The sequence below is a fragment of the Cryptomeria japonica genome, chromosome 8, assembly GCF_030272615.1.
Source record: "Cryptomeria japonica chromosome 8, Sugi_1.0, whole genome shotgun sequence".
NCBI classification, from domain to species: Eukaryota; Viridiplantae; Streptophyta; class Pinopsida; order Cupressales; family Cupressaceae; genus Cryptomeria; species Cryptomeria japonica.
In genome coordinates, this window is record NC_081412.1 from 169815449 (window position 1) to 169836446 (window position 20998).

The following is a 20998-nucleotide window of genomic DNA, read 5'->3' on the forward strand; positions in this document are numbered from 1 at the left end:
TAACTATACCCAATGAAAAAATAGTATAATGTAGGTTTGTTACCGAATTTCTCTTTAAACCCCTACTTGGTCTGTAGATTCTATAGCCATGGAGTGGTATTACTGGAAGTGGTGTAAAGAAAGACACCATTGATCCATGCCTGAGTGGAGGAGCAACCATGCACTTGGTGGAGTGGGTGAGAGAAACCATAGACAAAAAGAGAGAGATGATGGAGGTGTTGGACCCTCGGTTAATCCCAATCTAGAAGAGTTCCCCACCATGAAGGATGTGTATAAAACCCATTTTTGTTGCATATATCCTACAATCATATAGAGTCAAGACAAATTTTCCATTATATATTGAATGTGGATTTTATAAAATATCTATTATTTTCAGGATAAAAAACAAAGAGTTGAAGATCCGTCTAAGGCATTTTGTTAAAAAGTTTATGTGCCTGATTGTGCTCAAGAAAAACTTTAAGTCCTATGTTACAGAGGGTAGGGGAAGCATATCAGTAGTTGTTATATTTAACTTCGCACACCTACAAATTTTAAATGCTACATCAGTTTTTGATGATTTTTTTTGTTGTCTTCACTTGTGACTTAACTGCTTATAGATATTGTTTTGGCTTTCAGGTAGTAACGATTCACATTGTGGGATCTATTATGCATGCAAGGGTCAACAAATACATACTTCAAAGTGTCACCTGATACCTACTTAAAGATGCCCCAAACCATGCAGTTAAAATTGCCAATACTTACCTACAAATGCCCCAATAGTCACGCACTATGGTTACCAATAAAGGTGCACAAATGGACCAATTATGGTCCAAAAATGCTAAAAAATGAGGGCTATTTGTACATGTTAAATTTATTAATGGACTTTTAGTAAAAAAAATATTGGTTTTATTAAAGTTAGTAAGCGGTGGGTTGGATGTCCAAGGAGTGAATGGTTATTCTAATATGAATCATAACTGGTGCTCTTCCCCTAATGTAGATAATAGAGGCCATGCATACTATTGGTTTGTTCTTTTGTTGGCACCACCTAGTGCTTGCCAAGAAGTTCTTTCAATGAACTTGCAAAACATGTCTTAGAAGAAATAGATTTGAAATATATTTAAGAACAATTTTGGGCGGTGTCAAGAGTCAATGGGTGTTAAGGTGGTTGATAAGGTGGACCTAAAAACTTATCTTTGTATTTATTGCAAAAGATTGCAATCTAATATACCACTTGATTTTGAATAAATACTGAGTCTACTCAAAGATAACAATCTAGTCTGCAGCAGTGAAAATATAAAGATTTTCTATATATGCGTAGTCTCAGATGTAAAAAAGATAGTATTATCAATAGATGAAGACAATTTATTGGTGAAAAAGAGTAGCATATTGGCCTAAAAAATAGTATAAAGGGGTAAGACATAATATTTGGAAATTTTCACTTAGAAATGGTATCGAAAAAAATTCACATATCAATGGATTCTTGTTCTATGGGTGAAACTGAAAGATTCTTAATGATCTCAACAGGCATCAAGTCTTGCTCTCATATCAGATAGCAAACAAAAATATCTCGCGTATATCATATTTATACGATGTAATATATGCCTCGAAAAATCCAATAAAAATATAATTAAATTAATCAATTTGAATTCTTTTTCAAATTTCAAATTGTATAAGTAATTATAAAACACAGAATGCATGGAAAACAGAATTAGCAAAGGGCATAAAATAGAATTAGCAAAGGGCAAATAAGTTGTTAAAGCAGATAGCCATTGATAGAATGCACATTACAAGAGATTAGAGGAAAACCTATATAAATTAATCTACTAGATATATAATTAGAAAAACCCAATAAACAACCTATTATATGATAGTAAACATTTCCTTCCTCGGAATTCTTCATTGGACAGAAAACAAAACACCAGTAAACAGTGGCACACAACATTATATGATTTTATCTTTTCTTGCTTAAGTTTAGTACAATGCTTCCCTATTATTGGCAATTCAAAGTAGTAGATTGGTGGAGAATACTTTTTATATTGAAATGGGCTATCAATGGAATCAGATTTGGTTTCTTTTCTAGTGTAATCCACACTCAACAAAACTATGGGCCCATATAAGATATTTATAGTATGAGAAACAAAGACTCTAATCCTCTGTACAAATAGTTAATAAAAGGAAGGTTGTCATGGAAGTGAATCATTCCGGTTTCTTTAATGAGTGAAGGAGGACTAAATTGATTCATGACAAAGACATCATTGAATAAGTCATCCATCTCATCCTCATTCATTCTTATGGTTCTCTTCATATGGCCTTTTATTTTAATAATAATTCAGTTACAAGCTTGAATTCTTACGAATTAGTTTAGCATAATTTAAAATGAAAAATGTTAGCATGAAGTTGTCTAGTGACTAAAGGGCAAAATCTTAGATGTAAGATGAAGATTTGGATAAGACTATCTTATTTGTATTTATTTAAGTAGTAAATCATAATTAAAGTTAATAAAAGTTAGAAAATGACATATTGAAAGGTTATTTTTACAAGTTAAATATAAATGATTACGAAATTCAATTTGAGGAATCAATGAAGAGTAATGTAGATTGTGTATGTAATTTATTCATTAATGATAAAAAAAGTAATAATTTTTTTATTATCTCATAATTAGAATAGATTTTGATTAAATTGCAATGATCACGAATATGTCCTTTGATATGTTGATATAATCTTAGTACAAAGTGTATGCATTATATTGTTCATCTTTGCTTTCTATCTCCGAACCTATTTGTAAGGACATTATTAAAAAATATATTTAGGAAAGTTGTTGGATCACTAAGATTGAGTTCTCCTAGGTCAATAATATGTCTCATGTGTTGGTCATGTTTGCGTGTGTGTTTGTTATATACATATACTTTTTAAAAAGCTTACTCCAAGGGCGATGATCCTACAAAATATCCTATCATGGTGACTCCATTTTATGGTCCAACCATTGTTTCAAAAAGAAAAATTGTTAAAATCTAAATTTGATCAAAAAGAGGGAAACATAAAGGGATTCAAATGCTGGATCTTTATTCCTTAAGGGATTTTGAACATGCAACATTTAAAAATGAAAAATTATACCTTCATTCGAAGCCTCTACATGTGGCAAGCTTTTTTTTTTTCAAATGTAGGGCCTTAAATCAAAGTTGTTCAATAAATTTTTCATCCCAATTCTCATTTATGTGCCTCATTCCACAAGTTAGACGAACTATTGTGATTCACCCTCAAATGTTTAAAAATGGGCAAATGTTAAAGATAAAAGATTGGGGAATGAGCTAAATTGTGACAATAGTGCATCACTAGTCAATGCATAATTTTATAGTCATTCCATCGAAATAGGCATGAAACTAAATGAAAATTGGCATGGGTACATGCAAATTTCACCTCTGAAAAGAGAAATAAGAAGCACATTTCTTTCAAAAATATAATAATCTAGGCAATACAAGATCAATTTAATACTCTAATATGGTTCCAAAAAAATTTAATTGAGTAACTAAAAAGATAATTAAATGATAAAATTAGATGATAAATTAGAAATTTATTAGAATTTTGATGGTTAAAGTGGTGGATGTGATGAAATTGGACTAAATATGTTCTCCCATACTACTCCATTACCATTAAACTTAGACTTGAAGAGCTACTTTTGGGGTAGATAAATTTTCATTCCTACACTACAATTGAATGCAATCATACTAATGTTTATATCCTATGCTCTCACAATTATGTCCCGTTTATTGTGACAATGTCTTTGTCAAATGCTTGGTCTTGAAAAGTTTACTTCTAGTTGGATAGTTTAATTATGGTTAAGATGGTATTAAACATCTTTTGGTGAGTTCTTTACTATAATTGATCTATTAGACTTCTTTGAAGTTAAATCAAGCCCCTTTTTCTTGTTCATAACAATTTGTATGAGAAAATTGTGAATGCACACAATATGCAAGATGCCTGAATATATTATTGTTGTTGTTGATGTAGGGTTGCACTAATCTATTTAGTATCATAATGCATTGGTTATCAAGGTTGAAAAAAAAATATTACGAACTTTGTAGCTTAAACTTTATGAGAATTTTTGAAATAATATAATGGTGTAGCAAAACCACTATAGTATTTCAATTTTTTTTTATAAATTTACCTTTGAGCTCCAAGTCCCTAATAATTTTTGTCTTTCTTAACCTTGACAATGGTTACTTATTTTTGCAAATGGAGAATGATTTCATTTATAAAGATTGTTTGATTTGGAAAATACCTATTCTAGGAATCACATCTCTGTATCTTTATAAATTCTCAAATTTTATCTTGGTACTTTTTTGGGGAATTGAATCTATAAATATAGGTCTCATCTATAGTTGTGGATTTATCTTCTATGTATAAACTCAACCATCCTTTGTGTGATTCTATACTCCATTTCTCACATTATTAATTTATTCATTTTTTCTACTCATTTTAGATTTATAAGATTAGTGATATTTAGAAAAACCTTAAAGAAATTATCATCAATATTAGAAGGGGACACATTCTATTAATTTAACTCGTTTAAAAATTAGGTAAACAATTGTGATTCTCTTCAACATACATATGCTTCTAGGATAACCATGAAGATTTAGATTCTTTTTACTATGCTAATTGAAGAGTTTTCGTCCCTTAATGCAAATAATATGTGAATGATGCTTCAAAGTTAAAGAGTTGTGTCATGAATGTAATTGAATGCCTTTAAATATTAGTACATACAACTAAATCATGCAAATTAATACTTGGTCAATCCAAGATCAAAAAATAATGTGCATAAATTGACCAACATTTAAATTTAGCTTTTAAATAGTCAATGATTAATTCCACAACTTGATGGAAATGAATGTGGATATGCAAACTATTAAATCTAGATGGATATGCTAAGTTATGCTAAGGTTGATGTACAAGGAAATTTAATAAATACAAGTCTTGAATGATTTTATCAAAGTACATGTGTAAGAATAAGGTAAGAGCTAAATGATCAGCCCAACTTTACACTAGATTGTGTCATTTTACAATATATACATGTATTAAAGCATTCTCTAAAAATAGCCATATAAAAAATAGCATAAATATACAAACTTTGACATTACGTTATCTTCTCAATAAAAAATAAAATATATCTAATATTATAAAAACATTAATTTGTATGATTGATATAACTGAAAATAAACAAAATGGGCATCTCCTTTTTGCTTACAATTTCAAATGTTTCATAAATAATGTCACAATATTCTATACATTATAAATATCACAATCTAAACATTATTTCATCTCCTCACTATATATAATGAACTAAAAAATATAATACATGGACATTATTATTATCTAGTTGGCTAGCAAACAAAACAACAATATATATGTAGACCTAGGAAGTAGATGTAGATGAACCTTCATTGTTCCCTGAACCAGTCATATTTATACCTCTTGTATTGTCAAGAAAAGGTGAGATGTCTATTGGTAATTGAGGAGTTTTAGGTGTACCAAGAAATGCACCTCTGATTGTATTTAATCTATCAACTATCTCAGTCATATCAGGTCGCTCTTGAGGTGACTCCCTTGTGCAAAAGAGCCCAATTTTTATAAATTGAGTAAGGCATTCTATTACCATTGATGTCCCCGATTCATGAGCATCTATAAGCAAACAATTATCCACCACATCTGAGATTCTATTTGGAAAATGCATTTCTATCCATTTTTGTAGATTGATTCCTTCAGTGAACATATCATCTGTCGGTCTCCTCCTTGTCAACAACTCTAGAATTAAAATTCCATAACTATATACATCTCCTTTTGTAGTAAGCTTTCCACCTATTCCATATTCTATAATAACAAATAAACAAGGATCAAAGACTGTCATTTGAAGAATTTGATGATGTATAAGATAAAGAAAACTAGCAAAAATGCATAATGAAATAATGAGAAATATATACCTGGTGCAATGTAGCCAACAGATCCTTTAAGTGCATCTGTAGAAGTCAAAGAATCCACGGAATTGCCGAAAATAATATTGGAAAGGCCAAAATCTGCTATGTATGAAGTCATGTCATCTCCTAACAGGACATTATTGGGCTTGAGGTCGCAGTGAATCACTTGAACAAAGCAATAATGGTGAAGATATGTCATTCCTTCTGCTATCTCCATTGCTATCCTTATTCGATCACTCAAATTTAATCTGCATCTACCTCCTTCTGAATGATAAAAACATCTCTCTAAACTTCCATTTGACATGAATGGAAGAATTAAGGCTTTGAAATCAAGATTGGAGCATGCTGAAATTATTTTTATTACATTGCGATGTCAAACTCTCTTTAATGCATTGCATTCTCTGCTAAAACTTTGGTGAACATGTTGATCTTGCAACTTGAGAACTTTAACAGCAATATTTGTACCATTCTTTAGAATTCCTTTATAAACTGACCCAAAGCTACCAATTCCTAAAAGATTTTCATCACTAAACCCACCAGTTGCATCTACAAGTTCTTCATATGAAATTTTTGGAGGCCATACATTGAGAGCAGGGGTACTAGAATGTCTACATAATATATAAGAAAATACTACCAATAGAAGAGACATGATCAAAATTGCAATGCCTACTATGACAGGGATAATCACCTTTTTGGAGACAGATGGCTGTTTGTGATTGGAATGAGAGCATGGTGGCAAGTTTATCCATCCACCACAGAGGCCAAGATTTCCCATAACTTCTGAGGCATCGAGTGTTGCGAAAGCTCCTTCCTTTGGGACCTCTCCAGTCAACTGGTTTGAAGAGAGATTGAGATGTCGGAGCATTTTCATCTTTTTGAAAGTCACCGGTATCATACCTGACAAATTATTGCGAGAAAGATCCATGTCCTGCAGATTTTGCAGATCTGCTAGTGATGCAGGGATTGGCCCCTCAAATGCATTCCAAGAAAGATTTAGATGTTCCAAACCCTTGCAGCTTGCTAGTGCACTAGGAATGACACCCGAGAAATTGTTTTTGAGAAAGATCTATAGCTAAAACCATAACCATTTTACTCATTTCCAAAATAGAACCTTGCAGGAAATTGCTGGAAACATTGAAATAAAACTGGAGATTTTGAAGACCTGCAACTTCAGGAGGTATGTCTCCTGTTAGTTTGTTGTGGGAAAAGTCCACCGTCTCCAATGTCTTACATTTCCCTAAACTGGCAGGTATTTTGCCTGATAGTTGATTGTGATTAAGAAGAAGGCCTCTTAATTGTGGAAGCTCGCCAAGACTATCTGGAATTTGGCCTGAAAGCATATTCTCACTGAGTGACAACAATCCAAGCCTTATTGATTGTCCAAAACTTTCTGGAATTCTTCCCTGTAAATTATTCGCCTCTAGATATAATCTTTCCAGATTTGGAAGTTTGCCAAGTGCAGATGGAATGGTCCCATTGAATCGGTTTGCACTTAGATATAATGTTGCCAGGTTTGTTAGGTTACCAATCTCATTTGGTATGTTTCCCCCAATTTCATTTGTGTCCAAAGATAAAACAGAGAGTGAATTTGAAAGGCGACCAACTGAAGTGGGCAAGACGCCAGTGAGATGATTATCTCCCAAAAGAAGTTCTTCCAAGCTGGAGCAATTAGTTAGCACTGTTAGAATAGGCAGACCGCTGCTTCCACTTACAAAATTATTTACCCACAAATTGAACTGTCTCAGCTGCTGAATTTTACCAAATTCCAGGGGCACTGTGCCGCTCGGTTGGTTGAACCCCAAATCCAGCACTTCCAGCTGAGTCCAATTCCCCACTTAGAGGGGTATTTCTCCACTGAGTTGATTTTTCCACAAAAGCACTTGTTGCAACTCTGACAGCCTTCCAAACTCCCATGGAATTGGGCCGGTCAAGTTTGGAGACGGGTGCAATTGGAAAGGGCAGGGGGGATCGGCCCCATTAAGTTGTTGAAGCCAAGATCAAGCATTTTTGGCTGACTAAGCATACCCAACTCGGCAGGAATACCACCTTGGAGTGCATTTTCGGCCAATTCAAGGATGTTTAGAAAGGACATGTTTCCTAAGAAAGGTGGGATAATACCTGTCAATTCGTTTGCTGCTAATCCCATGGCTTCTAAATTTGAAAGATGACTAAATTCAGGTGGAATGCTTCCACTTAAATTGTTAGCAGACAACAGAAGCCATCTCAAGCGAAATAGCATACCCAACTCGGCAGGAATACCACCTTGGAGTGCATTTTCGCCCAAATCAAGGATGTTTAGAAAGGACATGTTTCCTAAGAAAGGTGGGATAATACCTGTCAATTCGTTTACTGCTAATCCCATGGTTTCTAAATTTGAAAGATGACTAAATTCAGGTGGAATGCTTCCACTTAAATTGTTAACAGACAACCGAAGCCTTCTCAAGCGAAATAGCCTTCCAAGCTGATATGGAATATGGCCGTGAAAGCTATTATTTTTGAGATCAAGTACTCTGAGGAAGGAAAGATTTCCGAGAAAGGGAGAGATGGGGCCAAGTAATCCCATACCAGTGAGATTCAAGGAAACCACACGCTGTCGACGAGAAGAGCATGTAATGCCAGTCCAATGGAGTAAGGAATTATATGGATCGAGAGAGATAGCAGCTTTGAAAGCCATGAGAGCTTCTTCATCAGAATGATTGGAAGACTCTGCCATGTGAGGAGGCAGCGCAGAGAGAGAGAAAAAGAGTAGCAGAGGAAGCATCATCATGATCTTCATTGTTAGAGTAGCAAAGGAAGTTCTCATGAAATTTGTCATAAGAAGTTCTCATATAAATAAAATACATGGAGTGCGTAATCTGTCGCTAATTATTGGGTTCATAATCTGTGACTAATTGTTGGGTAAAGTTGAAAGTAGAGGAAACCGAGATACCCACCGACAAGGATATTCTCAATGAACAAGCACGCAGCCAAACAAGACAGACAGATAGCAAAACAAAGGCCCATACAATACCAAAACTACCAGTCAAATAAAAGTTGCCCCTCCAACCTCCATACTTAGTGAAGAGGTACTACCAAATATAGCTACAACAAAGATGTTGCCATAAGGCAGGAGAACATCCCCCCTATAGCCATATAGGGAAGTGAAAAAACACACAAAGCAAGGAGACAAGAGAAGACAATACCATAAAGGGGATCTCAAATCTATAGTAGAAGCCACAACAATCTCCCTACTCCATGAGGAAATTCTAACAGGAAATGTCAACAACAAAGGTATCGTCCTGAAGACCAACACCTTCACTACAAACACTTACGAAAGAAAACCACATCAAGCATAGAAAATGAAGGAGGTTTCTGAAAGGAGATCTTGCTAAGAAAGAAGCTTCATGCAGGAAACAGGAATGTCCGAAGGAGAAACCTCTAAGAAATCAGCATCCTCAGCAATAGCCTTATCCGCCAAGAAATCCGCAATGACATTGATCTCCCTAAAACAGTGAGAGATAGAGAAAGTGGAAAAACACTTTAATTGCACAAGAATGTGGTCTGGAAAATACTGCAAATGCCAAGAGAGACATTTTTTGGCAACAACTGCCTAAAACACCACCATTGAGTCTCCTTCTATAACAATATCTTTTATGTTTAATGAAAGAGCAAGATCAAGCCCAAAGGATAAAGCCTAGAACTAGGCCACATTATTAGTACCCTGACCAATATGTTTTCCCACGACTTTAATGATCTTAGAAGAATGATAAAAAATAACTACTCCAACACCAGACCTTCCTGGATTCCCCTTAGAAGCCCCATCAAATTGAATTTTGAATGAAGGGAAGGGGGGAGGGCTCCATTTAGCCATCTTGCATTTAACAAGAGAAGATAGTCTATCTGATATAGCCCCATGGGAAGGCATTAGACAAAGCGAAGACCATTTCCAAGTGACCCAATTGTCCCAGTGAGAAAAAGATCTGAGGTGATCTAAATTTTTATGGATGGAAGAAAGAACCACCTCACAAATGGAGGATTGTATTTTACCAATTACATCAATCAGGGTGGCAAATTTATGTTTGGAAATTCTAGAATTCCTTTCAAACCAGAGATTCCAGATCACCAGTGATATGGCCACAACCCAAAGAGATGAATAAAACGAAGAGGAGAACAACAAGGGCCAGACCATGAATTGGGAAAATAGATTAGGACAAAGAGTAGAAGACCAACCAAGCATGCCAAACAGCCAATACCAGCACTCAGAAGCAAATGGACAAAGCAAGAAAAGGTGATCCGTGGATTCCATACAATAACCATAAAAAACACAAGGAAATACTGTTGTAATCTCAAGCCTGTCCAATCGCATCCCAATGAGGACTTTATCCTGGACTGCCAACCAAGCAAAAGACCCTGCCTTAGGAAGACAAGTCGGATGTCAAAAAAGCTTAGTAGGCCAGGAAGAGGGTGAAGAAATTTGAACCAAAGAATTATAACCATCTTTTACTGAATATGAACCTGCAACATTCTTAATCCAGACCAAGGAGTCCTCCTTATTGTGAAAAACAAGAGGTCTTTTGTGAAGTTCTTCCACAAAAGCAAGTCTAAGATCATTATCAATAGGCAAGGGAGGAATAATCTTCCATTTAGCCACTAAACATGGACCTGTGGAGGCAATGTCAAAATAATTTGCAACAAAAGGCCCCCAAAGGTCTGATAGAATATCGGGAAAAGGGGACTAGTCTGGGATAGCTGAAAGAGCAGGATGCCCATTCCAGACTTCATCCCAAAATCAGGCCTTCTTCCCCTTATGGACAACCCAAGATAGATGTGGTAAAACAACCCTCCTACAAGATACCAAAAAGTTCCAGAATGTAGAACCCTTCGGAAGAGATGTAGCAATAAAAATCCTTTCTCTGGAAGCTCCCCTTAAATACTTAGCAAGCATGATGGAAGCCCATTTTCTATAAGGGTCTGCATATAACTTCCAAACCAATTTTGCCCCCAACGCCTTATTCTGAACAGCTAAATCGTGAATACCTACACCCCCCAGCTCTTTGGGACGACAAATATTGTCCCAAGCAAGGAGAGGGATCTTCTTCCTACCTCCCAAATTATCATTCCAAAGGAAGGATCTAAGGGAAACCTTAATGTCCTTAAGAACTTGAGAGGGAGCCTACAAAATAGACATCAAATATGTAGGGATGGCATTCAAAACTGATTTGATTAAAAGGATCTTACCGGCCATCGTAAGCCACTTGTGGTTCCAGAAGGAAATTCTGGAGGTTATTGAATGAACAACTTTATCCCAAAAGGAGGTCTTTTCAGAGCCCAGAAAGAAAGGAATGCCCAAATAGATGCACGGAAAAGTCCCTACTTGGAAACTCCAAAAGCGGATGAGTTTATCCCTATCTAGAGGGGAGACATTCACAAAAAAGACTTTGGACTTCTGATTATTAACCTTTTGTCCAGAAAAAGCAACATAGTCAGAGATAATTTTTTTTATAACTCGAGCTTCCCTCAAAGAGGCAACCCCAAACAGAAGTGTGTCATCAGCAAACAAGCAATGGGATTGTGGAGAAAGGAGGCCATCAACTTTGATACCTGACCATAACCCAGATGTCGTAGCATTAGAGATGGCCCTACTTAAAGCTTCTGCCAAAAGAATAAACAAGAAAGGGGACAAGGGATCCCCTTGCCTAAGTCCCCAAGAGGAAGCAAAAAACCTTGAAGGGGAACCATTAATCAAAACTGAGAAGCGGGCAGAAGATATGCATGAAAACACCCATTTGACCCAGCAACGCGAAAATCCCAAACAATACAAAACAACCACAAGGGACTGCCAATTAACACGATCATAAGCCTTAAGCATGTCTAGTTTAAGGATCATGACCGGAACCTTTTGTTGAGATATGGAGTGCAGAATTTCATGAGTTACAATCGCACCTTCAGATGTCTCCCACCCAGGCACAAAATCACCCTTCTCCAAGGAAACTATCTAAGGAAGGAGCCTAGAAAGCCTAACCAAAATCGCCTTAGTAAAAATTTTATATAAAGTGGTACACAAGAAAATCAGACGAAAATTCGAAAAAGAGCTAGGATTGTCCACTTTCAGAATAATAGCAATAAGAGTAGTATTAAGCTCTCTCAATATCAACCTATTTCTTTTGGATTCCTCCAAGGCTAACAGCACATCATTTCCAATAAAGTCCCAACACTTTTGAAAAAATAGAGTCGTAAAACCATCCGAGCTTGGGGCCTTTTCCAATTGCATGAAAAGGACTATCTCTTTTAGCTCAGCCAACGAAAAGGGAGCCATTAGCATCTTATTATCTTCTTGAGACACTAATGGGGGAGTCGAATTCGCAAACTCATTATCTACAGCGACTGGTTTCGCTGTAAGCAATGACTTAAAGAACCTAACAGCTTCAGAATCAATATCATCCTCATCAACCAGACTATTACCATTAGAATCAATAATACAGGAAATTCGATTCCAAAGCCTCTTAAGCTTAGAAGAGGAATGGAAGAACTTAGTATTTCTATCCCCTTCGGAGAGCCAAAGGTCCCTAGACTTGATTTTTTTATGGCTTCTTACTGTGTGGTGTTGGTTGTTTTTCAGTTGTTGCTTAGTTTTGTTTTTTGTTGTCTTTCTTTGTTAGGGATCAAGGCCCTTTCCCTACTTAAGCAATAAAAAACATCTCCATTGTTTAATTACTTAATTGAGACATGTATAAGTGAATGCACGAATATGTATAATGTATATATGTGTAAGTATATGAAATGAAGAATAAATATGAATACATGTATCTACATATATAGGATTCTGTAAATTATGTATACATGTATTGAATAAGTAATTAAAATTCCAGGGTAAAAGTACAAAGTTGTGTCACACTTTTATAAAGGAAATGGCCAATGTTGATTCAACTTTTTAAATTGAATCAATAAAAAGTGAAATATATGCTTTGAATTGTTTCATCTCCACTCATTCTTTTTATATATTTTTTTCAAAGTGCCTAATAAGCTTTTCAACACTCATTCTTTTTTTATTTGTTTTTAAAGTGCCTAGTAAACTTTTCAACGTGACTGGTGACATTCACATGACACTCTCTCCAGCCCCACATCCCTATTTATCATAGCTCGAGATCAAATCCGCAAGCACCATGGATTAGCGAAGCCACAAGACCATGATCACAATGGCCATGTAGGGGTTTGAACCTTGGTGACCACAACAACACCACCACCACTTAACCAACACACTATGGGAAGAACCCCAAAATCTCCACACATTTTATTTCTATATCTTTAAAATATTTTATCTAGGTAAAAAAAATTATATGGTAGTATTTTGAAAAATATGTCTATTCTTTTTTTTTCATAAGATTCCAAGATGTTCATTAAGCTTATTTTTCTCTTCTCAAAGGTTTGAGAGAATAAATTATTAAAATAAATTTGTAATAATTTGGTGTGTCCTATTGTATGTGCACCCAAATTATAGAGCCCTTTAGATATTATATAATCAAACATTACTCTTTAAAATATTGTCAGTTAGAGGTGTGTGTGTGTGTGTGTGTGAGGCTACTCAAAAATTTATAAAGCCTTTCCAACAAATACATTTTGTACATCCTTGATATGAAACACAAAACTTGCTATTTTTTGCACAATTATGCTATTCCCTACTTCATCTACATTTTCATATTTCTCATGCATTTATATCAAAGACACCAAAAGTCCTATTTTGGCATAGGCAAATATTGTCAACCCTTAATTTACACTTGCAAATTGAATTAAATCAAATGTTTTAAAGAATTCACAATAATAATTTCTATGCATGTGCTAAAATCATTATAATCCATGAGAACACATCTATTTGAGGCATTATTTCAAATCATTTTCCTTGTTTATGCTTTCCCATTTTTCATATACTTCAACTAAGGGAATTCTATTTACAACATTGGCAAAGTTAAACATCTAATGAACTTTCTTTATTTTTTATGTTTTTATGAATGTCCATATTCCATTCTAAATCTCCTATTTTCGTAGAGGGAAAACCATGTTGGTAAAGGGAGTGGAATTTTTCCATCAACTTACTAATTATATTTTCTTTAGATATTTTAAATTATTTTTAATAGATCTATTTTATGTATATCTTGCCATCATTACAATTGATGATGACACATCTCTTTAACACATTTTTTAACTTGTTCGCATCAATACTATTATTAGTGTCTGAAATATATTAAACATAATGCAACAATCTTGAGATTGTCAACCACTTGATTAGCTACCATTATATATTATGTTGTAGTGAGTTCAATTCCTAACCACTAATGGGAAAAACCACTCTTGGTATTCAATTTAAAATTTATAGCTAATCTTAGGCATTTATTTCTCCCTCCATAAATTTGCAACCTACCTTTGCATTCACCACTTCTTAGCCTCTTGCTTATTTCCTAGGAAAATTTTGGTACACATATTGTAGGAGATAGGATTTTTCAAGAGGTTTTGGAGAAGATCTTCATTAAGCTTCAAAGTGAGGATTATGGAAGGAAGGCTGAGAAACAAGAGGTGATTCAACAATAAGGATTTTCATTCAGATTCGGGTTCTTTCTTTGAGAAATTATGTAGTTAAAAGAGAAAGATTTTGATATTTTGATTGATCAGAAAGAGGGAGGGTTAGATAATGTAGGAAATTGCATTCTCATCCTTTAATGTTTTCAGTTTTGATAAAGGAAATATAGATTACATTTATATGCATGTATGAGATTAATAAAGTGAAATATGTATTAGAATAAAATAATATGCACATGATATTATTGCCAACATAATTTTAAAATTAGAGTAAGGAAACAAAATATATATATATAAATAAATAAAAAATAATATTAATAAATTAATTAAAATAAATATTAATTAAAAATAAATTAATTAATAACAAAATTTAAATGATAGTTAAAAAATAAAAATAAAAAAATTAAATTCATTTTTTTAATTTGAAAAGAGGCGGGAGAAGGGGGGTGTACCCCCCCCGGTGGCCCACTGTACATGCAGTGGGTCGCCTCCCCCTACAGATCCCCTACATACATAGGGCCCACAGGGAGTGGGGCTTGCTGGTCCCCTCCCCACCTTCTTTGTTATTAACTCGTATAGATTTCAAAAGGATAATCAAATATTTAGAGATTTATTAATGGGAAACTCAAGTTGCAAAGTTGGACTTCTTTTTAAGGAGTTTACTATCTCCCCAATGATGGGAAAGAGAGTCCCCTTTAGGGTTTGAAAGGATGAATATTGCTTGAGGCAAAAGGTCAATTAACACTTGTGGAATCCAAATAGATAATCGGACATTGAGAAATCCATTTCCTTGGATTAATTTATTTTAGGATGTATAAATCATAGTTAAATCCCCTTATAAACAAATTAGTTAACTTAAGAAAATGAAAGAAAAGGGAAATGATATTGTAGCATTGATACTCTTATTTCATCGTAATGGTTCCTTTTCACCAAGTATCACTAGTTAGTCTCAAATAGTAAATAGAATCCCTTCAAGACATCTTATACATTTTAATTATTTAAGTTCCTTATTTATTTGACATCAAAACAATACTCTTTTGTATACTTCAATAAGTGCAAGTATTAAAGATTAAAAGAACTTACCTTCTAAGTAAATGTGTTACCCTTTTCATGTAATCCAACCAATTTGAAATAAAGGTTTAGATTCTTTCAATTCAAGAAGATGAATATTGAACGTATCTTTACACAAGTTTAGTTTCAAGATATAGAGTATACAAGGCTATTAAGAGTAGACAAGCTTTAGAAGCACTTAAGTCTAGTAAAAAGAAGTAAGCACATTTATATTACAAGCAATGAATGTATTAACATTTAAACTTAGAGGAGAATTAACCTAAATGGTATTTTGGAAGAACAATTGTATTGATTAGGATGTAAAGAAACTTTTTTTGAAAATAAAATAGTTTTTAGCAAATGGGAATGGAACCAAATTGTTATTGTTTTACAAGATATTGTTAAACTTGACCTTATCTTACAGAATCTCAAATTTAGTACTCATCTTTTGTGAATGTCTAATAAATCTTAGCTTGAAGATGAAATAAGTTATAATTTGTTATTATTGGATTCTTACCTTATATTAGTCTTTGAGAAAACATATTCCATGATTGCTTAGTAATATAAACAACAATTTTAATTGAAAAAAATGTAGGAGTAAACTTACTTGTCTTCTAAGAATTTGAAAAGTATAAGGTGATGTTTTTTTAGACAATATCCAAGGGTAAAGTTAACATTTCTTCAAGTGGAAGGATTAGTTAGTTATCTCTTGCGAAGGATTTGGCATTAGTTCAAAAGCAACTAGAAGAAGATTGGAGCTTTACTTATATTGGTTTTTAAGCAAGTAATTAGACTCTCTCTAATCTTATTTTCAAAATTTGGTAATTAAAATTAATGTGTCTATTTTGAAGCTTATTATTAAATAGTTTTCTTTTTCCTTCAAACAAGTAGGCATTAAATATGTCTTGCTACTTAATAATTTAATTTTCTTTCAAGTAATTTAGTACCTTTCAAGTACTATGATTTATATTTAAAGTAAGGTTATCATTTGTAGAAGATAATTAAAGGTAAAATTTATGTTACTTCAAATGGAAGAATTAATTGAGCTTTTCTTTTAAATAGTTTTTCCCTTCAAACAAGTAGGTGTTAATTCATTTTCAAAATCTTGATATTTAATCATTTAATTTTCTTGTAAGCAATATGGTACTTTTAAAGTATTAGAATTCATACTTAAAGTGTAAAGGCTTGTTCCAAAACAATTATATCTTGCAAGTAATTCAAATCATGTTCATAAGTTATCTTTACAAGTATCATAGTTTCCAAGTGATTAGTACTTTCATGTATCTAGTTCATGTTTTAGAATTATTTTATTTCCATAGTTTCTTTCAAGAAAATACTATTTCCAAAGTGGTTGATGGTTTAGCATGTAATACTTATATCTTACTTTCAAGCGAAGATTCCTTACATGTAATAGTTACTTTTCAAAGTTGTTTTAGTTTAATTCTTAGATGGGCAGCTAAGCAAGAGGAGTTGAAACCAAAAACCTTAGCAGTGTTCGGTATCTATGGTACCTCTGGGTCACGCTTATAGGTAATATCGCCGTGTTAAACTACTGCACTTGATGCCTAATAAAATTGCAACAACAACGCTTGTGGCATCGTCCCTATAAACCGTTAGGGAGAAATAAGGGTCATTTGGAAGTTAAAATCCAAGGGGCAGGTAATCCCCCTTGGATCGATAATCTAAAAAACCCCGATCAAGCTTTGGATGTGTGTGATGATTTTGGAACTTAATTTTATCTTGATGGATTTTGGCCGATGATAATGGGTTAAGGGTGACGTATTTAATAGGAAATAGGACCTAGTTGTTTTAGGCCACAAGCATGAGGCCACCTTGAGCCTTTTTTTCATAGAGCTACCATCATGGCTAGCAACCACAGAGAAACTATCTGTGACATTGACCCTATAAAGGGTTGCATACCCACCAAATAGTTTACATTAAACTATAGTTAGAAATCAGAACTACATACTTTACGCCTTGATCTCATGTCGAAATGGGTATTTAGGCAGTCTAGGGATGAAGTTGTCCCTTGTATTCAGACGTTCGAGGATGGTGATTAGGATTTGGTTATGGGTGAGTAGTTGGCTCTCGAAGCTCCTTGGTCTTTTAATCAAATGGTGCAAATACTAATTGAAAGGTTAAAATTAATTCAATGCATACTCAGAAGGAATCCTGTATGGATTCACTTGACTTCCCAAGGCTTTAGGCCGAATTTCAAGGCGGAACTCAAGCTTGTTTATTTTTATACTCCTAAGGACGGTGACCTTGGTGCACTCCTAGTAGGGGAGTGTAGTCTTTAGAGAGTGGATCAAGACTCGGATGGTCCCGAAGAGTCTAAAGTATCTAGCCAGAGCATATCCTATTCTTATGAATAGATGCCTACCCCGTTTGGGTAGATGCCTATCCCAGATTGGATAGATGGAACCTCCTGTCTCGTATGGAAAGATGCCTACCAAATCAATTGGGTCTACCAATTGAGTCTACCAGTTGAACTATTACACATACAAAATCAATTGAGTCTACCAACATCTAACAAACAACATATTGCTAAAATCAACATAAATCTTGAAGAAACATAATCAGAATACAAACATAGAAGATGTTACCCTAGATCATAGCCCATTTCCCAAAACACAACACATAGAAAACATGGTTAGATAACTTACACATTATAACATTAAAAGAGTATCATAGCGGGTCGCCTCCTAATTAGAAAAGTCAGGATATTTATGCATTAAACTTAAGCACCCTCAACTACATATAAGCAACCAAATATTTACCTCATTGGGAGGGGATTTTAATATCACATGCATTCTCCAATTATGTGGTATCACCCCTTTTCCATCTAATCTACATTTATTCCCATTTCAATACTTTCTTTATGTGCATTAAGAGTAGGTCGAGTATCATAATACCTACCTTATTGTGTGAAGGTTAGAGGGGTATTACATGACATCATTCCCCCACAAGAATAGTCATGTCTTAATGACTATATGATATAGAGAAGACCATTGAAATATCAAAAATTAAAAATCAATTTTATTCTATGTTATATCAAATACAAGCATCATAAATGTGCTTGTCATACCCTAATAGTTAAACTATTTGACCAAGTTGCTTGGTACTTTTCAACAATATTCTTGTCTTTGTCCTCATATTTAGACAAATTTGCACTAATTTTATCTCATTGACAAATGATTAACACCTTATAGAAACCTTAGTCATTTCAATATCTAATATTTTAATGGAAAAGCAATCATATTAAGACTAAATTCATTCAACTAAAAGTAGCATTAAGATAGATTACAACTTTATCATATATGATCCATAAAGTACAAGCACTTTCAATCTAAGTTATCATCATTTTATCAATGTAACCTAGACAATATGTCCATCTCATCATAACATTCTTTATAGTATAGAATATATTCAATTGATCTTTTGTCCATCAATGACTCATACTTGGTCAAGGAAACACCGCCATAATTAATTCATAATAAAATATACTTCATTCAACACCTAACCATGCAAGGCATTCACACCACCTTACAATAAAATGATTTGCAACTCACAATGCATCTAAATATTTTGAACATTCACATCAACATGCATGTTGCTCAACATTAAGCATTTCATAATTTGTGCATCATCTTCTAACATTTCGTGAGAGCTACAGATCTAGTTTATTCATAGATGATTTCGTGAGAGCTAGAGATCTAGTTTATTCATAGGTGATTTCGTGAGAGCTAGAGATCTAGTTTATGTAAGGTGCACACCACACCATTCCCAACACTTCATAGGTGTATCGAGCAAGGATACACATTGGTGCACTCTCTTTTGTAATTTCTATTGAATTTTTCCATCACGTTCTTAGAAAAAATCAGTATTGGGTCCTCAATCATGATTCTTTGATTGAATGTTAAATTTATAGTGATCTATCTCCATATCATATTTTTATGAGATTTTTTTGGAAATGCGTAAAATAGGTTTGACTATCACTATAGTGATTTTGGTTCAAAACCTAGTTACCATAACTCTATCATTTTATGTTGGAAATATCATCCTCCTAGTTTATTAGTTAGAAAAGGCTGGTACTGAGTTGGACCTTTCAAATAGACTCTATATATAGGTGTTCTATTTCCTTTACCCCATCTTTGAATTCTATGTTGGCATGAATGATGGAAAAAGTTGGTAAGATGATTTGTAATTCAAAAGATAATATTTTATCTATTGCATGTACATTTCAAGTGTGTCATAAAGTGTTTGCCTATTTTCTTTATATTTCTATTTTTTTTTCTCCCCACATGCATAAGGTAAGAGTTACATAATCGAGCCCAACTTTACACAAGATTGTGTTATTTTATAATATATGCATGCATTAAGATATTTTCTAAAACTACAAAACATATAAAAATTGGCATAAATATACAAACTTCACCATTAAAATATATTTTCAATTAAAAAATTAAATATTTAGTATTATAAAATTTTAAATTTGTATTATTGATATGATCGAAAATAAACAACATGCACGTCTCTTTTTTGCTCACAGTTTCAAATGTCTCATAAATGATGTCACAATATTTTATACATTATAAATATCATAATTTAAACATTATTTCATCTCCTCACAATATACTATCTACTATGAAATATAATACATAAACATTATTATTATCTAGTTGGCTAGCAAACAAAACAATATTTACATAGACCTAGGAAGAAGATGTAGATGAACCTTCATTATTTCCTAAACCAAGACACATTTATATGTCTTGTATTGTCAAGAAAAGGTGGGATGTATGTTGGTAATTAAGGAGTTTTAGGGGTACCAAGAAATACACCTCTAATTGTATTCAATATGTCGACTATCTCAATCATACAAGGTAGATTCCAAATATATTTAAAAAAATAATAGAAATGAATTGTCCATATTTTTATGTAACTTTTAATAACTTAATATTTACAATAATCAACATTTTTCATAAATGACATTTACTATGTAGTGCGTAACTTTTTTTATAGTAAGAATAAAATTCTAAGTTTTAAAATATAGATTTTTAACACCAATATGTAGTGTATGGATATTTTTTCATATTTTTTTATTGCATATTTGTTTTTAGTTAATTTTTGAAGTCAGAGTAATTTTAATTTGTACAGAGGTGTATGGTGCAATGCATAACTTTTTTTGTATGCATTTGAATTAACTTCTTCTTGTGTTGAAATGAGGATATCAATATCTAGGGAAAATATATCTTTTACAATATTTTTTAACTTTTAATTTTTTCACGTGTGAAACACAGTCCTTAATGTTCAATGAAAAACCTACATTCATAAGAAATAAAAAATAAATATATTTAAATTATACTTTTTGGAGATCTTATGATAAGGACCTCATACTTATAGAACAAAACTTATAAATAAATTCATTTGACCCCTCAAAAGCTAAT

General features: G+C 33.3%; 1 pseudogene; it reads right to left on the reverse strand.

Moving 5' to 3' along the window:
• Positions 1-5417: 5417 nt before the first annotated feature.
• Positions 5418-8724, reverse strand: LOC131053637 (putative leucine-rich repeat receptor-like serine/threonine-protein kinase At2g24130; annotated as a pseudogene).
• Positions 8725-20998: the final 12274 nt, after the last annotated feature.